The sequence below is a fragment of the Phoenix dactylifera genome, chromosome 9 (genome assembly GCF_051530095.1).
Source record: "Phoenix dactylifera cultivar Ajwa chromosome 9, Ajwa_hap1_PhDact_Kaust_v1.1, whole genome shotgun sequence".
Lineage (NCBI taxonomy): Eukaryota > Viridiplantae > Streptophyta > Magnoliopsida > Arecales > Arecaceae > Phoenix > Phoenix dactylifera.
Window position 1 is genome coordinate 18,923,643 of NC_143198.1, and position 4,534 is coordinate 18,928,176.

The following is a 4,534-nucleotide window of genomic DNA, read 5'->3' on the forward strand; positions in this document are numbered from 1 at the left end:
CCGTACCTTCTGAAGATACTTCTGCATGGTCGGGTCTCTGGCTTCGAAGTCGCCCATAATTTGGTTGACGACGAGCTGAGAATCACTGAAGGCCCTCAAGTCCTTCACTCCTAGCTCCTTGGCTAGCTTGAGCCCGGCAACGAGCGCTTCGTACTCCGCCATATTATTAGAGGCAGGAAACTCCAGGCGCAAGGCTTGCTCGGCGACCACCCCTTCTGGGCTGGTGAGAATGAACCCTGCTCCGCTACCCCCCGAGTTTGAAGAGCCATCGACATGCAGAGTCCATGTCAAACTCGGGGTCTGCTCCACTGGTGGCTCAGATTCAGGCTCGGCCTCATCCGGTATAGTGCACTCGACTATAAAATCTGCGAGCGCTTGTGCTTTGATTGCCGGTCTGGGTCGGTACTCGATGTCGAATTCCCCAAGCTCAATGGCCCATTTTGTGATCCGGCCCGCACGGTCTGATCTCTGCAGGATCTGCTTGACCGGCTGGTCGGTCAACACAGCCACTGTATGGGCTTGGAAGTAGGGTCGGAGCCTCCGAGCCGAAATGACCAGAGCATAGGCGGTCTTCTCGAGCTTGGCGTATCGGGTCTCGGCGTCCCTCAAGACCCGGATGGTATAATACACTGGCTTTTGAAGTTTGCCCTCCTCTCGGACCAAGACCGAGCTTACCGCAACAGGGGAGACAGCTAGATATAAATAGAGGATCTCACCCTGTTGCGGCTTTGTGAGCAGGGGAGGGGAAGCCAGGAGATGTTTGAGCTCTTCAAAAGATTGCTGGCACTCGTCCGACCACAAAAAGTTCTTCGGCTTCTTGAGGGCCGCGAAAAATGGAAGGCAGCTGTCACGACCCCCGCCCCGTTCCCGGCGGGCCGCCGCGACGGTCCTAGGGTGCGGGTAGGCATAAGGCCACCAGCCACCGCGTAGAACCCTACTACCTATCAATCATCAATAGATCTTGAAAAATTTGGCATGATACATGCACAAAATGATCACTTTTCCTATAGTGACCTGTCAGGATTATCTCAATACATACAACATACTACCTGTCAGAGCAGCAATCACATAATCCGTCACATAATGAACCTGGACAATATATATCAATACATTATCTCAGGCATATAACTGATCTGCACACACATATATATATACATGCTTCCCAATCCATCCATGGTCAACCCATATCCACAACAGGATCTATGACTGTAACTATACACTATATACAACAGAAGGTTTATAATACACCAAAAGGGTATAAACCTCTATCTACATTATACTATACTATGGAGCGGCACAGCTAACAGGCAATCACTAATCCTGCTCCTCTCTATACAATACCTGCCCTGCAATCAAAAACACCAAACTGGGGAGTGAGTATATAAATACTCAGTGAGTGGAGTAGAGAGTACTATGCACATGAGACCAGATATAATCATGGCTCGAGGTGAAATCTCAAGATCAATAATAAGATGAACATGATCTCAACATAGAGAATATGGAGTAAGTCATCAATATCACCACAATCAATCTCAACTCATCTGAAGCATATATGGAATAATCAAGTAAACATACATGCTACTCATGAATATGCTCAACAGGTCATAGTACTGAATCATATAAATCAGGTGTCAATAGGCTGAATCATCAACAAGACAGCTATCGGGAGGTGGGTTTTACGCCCCAGGCGAACCAGCAACAACTCCCTACTGCCATATGCATACATCGAATATGACACCACACCAATATGTAAATCATCACTAGACAGCTGTCGGGAGATGGGTTTTACGCCCCAGGCGAACCAGCAACAACTCCCTACTGTCACATGCATATGCAGGATAAGACACCATACCGATAACATAAATGCTAGACAGCTATCGGGAGGTGGGTTTTACGCCCCAGGCGAACCAGCAACAACTCAGTACTGTCACATGCATATGCAGGATAAGACACCACACTAATCATGTAAATGCCGGCCAGTATCCAGAACAGAAATCCATCTCACATCTACATACTAAACGGCACCTCGCGGGAATTCTACATCCGCGGAAAGCCATACTGCACCTCGCGGGGTCTTACTATGCCCGGCGGCAAGCAGAATATAAGTCGTAGGACCGGCCGATCCTACGCCTAGGGCCGTGTCCCCCCCTAGGAAGGGACTGGGCTCCGCCCACCCAGAAGGCTACTATGTGCACAAAGGCCGATGTTCAACCCCATCGACTATAGGTGTCCTGCAGATACTGCCAAGCCATGCATAAATGCCATAATGCACCCTCCCAATACTCTACTAAAAAGAAGTATAATCAAGATTACCACTCACTCGATCATGACCCAATCATAAACTAACATCAGGGTTAGGAGTGAGGGTCAAGGAAGTGCAATACAACTCAATATACCACTAAAAAGGCTCTACAAATTTTTGAAATGGAGGAAATGAAATCAATTTACAAAAGAAGTTATTTCACAATTTGGAACCAATTTAATTACTCATAAAAGAGTATAATCAAGCTACGACTCACAAGTCTTTAAAATAGAGGAAATGAAATCAATTTACAAAAGAAATCATTTCACAATTCGGAATCAATTCGATTACTCATCAACCCCTCGTAATTCCTCTCAATGTTCCCTCAAATGCATGTACAGAATAATCAAGCATAGAGAATCAAGATTATAGAGAAATCTACTACAATATCAATCAATATGCTCAAGTGGAATCAATTCACACTTGGCGACATTCATGAAAATGAATTAAGGATGCTCATGGTGCAAAGTACATGACTCCCACTCACCTGTCAATCTGGCACAGCCCTGATACGCCTCCAAAAATCTACAGCAGGCAGTGGGGAACTTCTTCCTCTTGTTCCCTAGCTTCTTGCCCAACTGTGACATGCATTTACAATACATTTAGTCTTGTATCAAGGGCTATAATCTACGTGCCAATTATAACATAGGAAACTTTAATTGATTCAACTCCCCTGTTCCCTAAATCTTTTCTTTTCTTTCTTCTTTTCCTTTTTAATTAATTAACTCATCATTTATGTATACTAGGGATTCCCTTGCATGAGTACAAGGTCCCTTTTAGCTTGATCTAGGCTTAATACTCTATTATAGCATGAAATCCCTTATTTTCCACCCGGATGAACAGTAACCCGGACCGACAGCCGGTTACTTCATCCCGGGTTTGATCCACTTTCCAAACTCCAGATTTGATGAAATTTTTACCTAACATTCTACACTCATAGGGAATTCCAAAGAGGTAACATGCATTGCTATCGAAGGTCGTTTGACCCCCTAAATAATTCGCCGAAGTTGGAACTTCGACACAGTTTTTCCGTAGTGCCGGAAAAATTTGTCAAAATCCGATTCTTCTTCTTTTAACCACCTCTACAACCCTTATCCGACCCCTCTAGACTATATCCACCCTTTGTATAGCCTAATGTCATCAAAAGACTAGATAGAGATGGATATTTACCTTTTTCTTTTTGGAAATCGAGGTCCTTGCGTAGAGGGGAAGGAGATCTATGTTTTTCCCTTCAGCTGGCAGCGCAACCGGGATCTCCTTCCTTTTCTTTTTCTTCTTCTTCTTCCTCTTCCTTTCTTCCTTTCATTTCCTCTCCTTCTTTTTCTTCCTCTCTGTTGCCGTCTGTGAACCCCCTCCCTCTTTCTTTCTCTGCTTCATTCCGTAGCTCAAACCCTCCAATTAAATCACATCAAAACACTATTCACCCTTTTTTAATATTATTAAATTCCCAATTTGCCCCTGCCACTTCAACATATCTACGGTTATGCCATTAACTTTTGATTCCTTCCAATTTTACCCCTTATATCAATTGAAAAGGACTATTCTATCCCTTTTTTATATATAAAAAAAAAATTTTGGGGTTATTACATCCTCCCCTCCTTATATAAAATTCGTCCTCGAATTTGAAAGAGTAAATTACCTGATTACTCAAAGGGGTAAGTAGAGCAACAATACTACCAGAAGCTTTTCTGCTCGGTATGGTATTGGAAATCATATCAATTGGAAGTGTTTTACCTTTTATCTCTACCACATAGGTAGGATACACATACTTCGCTTCTATACTATCCCCTACAGATGTACTAATAGCTAAGAGAATATGCATTAATATCTTATCCTTAGCTAACTTTTTAGCAAAATAAAGGGACACAAATGAATGGGTAGCTCCAGAATTAAATAATACTCTAGCTTTAATCTTATCAATGAGGAGCATACCTGTCACAGCTACATTTAATGCCTGTGCCTCTTGTGGATTTACCGTGAACACCCTTCCTTGCCCTCTACCTACTGGAGCTGATGGCTGAGATGGTCCAACACTCTGCTGTGATGCTGGTGTCTGACCTCTGCCTCTGCCTACAGGCCCCCTACTACTAGGCCTGTCCATCTGCACAGAAGGGTAGGATGCCAAAGGCACAAACTGCTGGGTGGCACCCTGCAGGCATTCTCTGGCAAAATGACCCGGCTATCCACATCTGTAGCACACTCCCTGACCCATTCTGCATCTGCCAGGGTGCT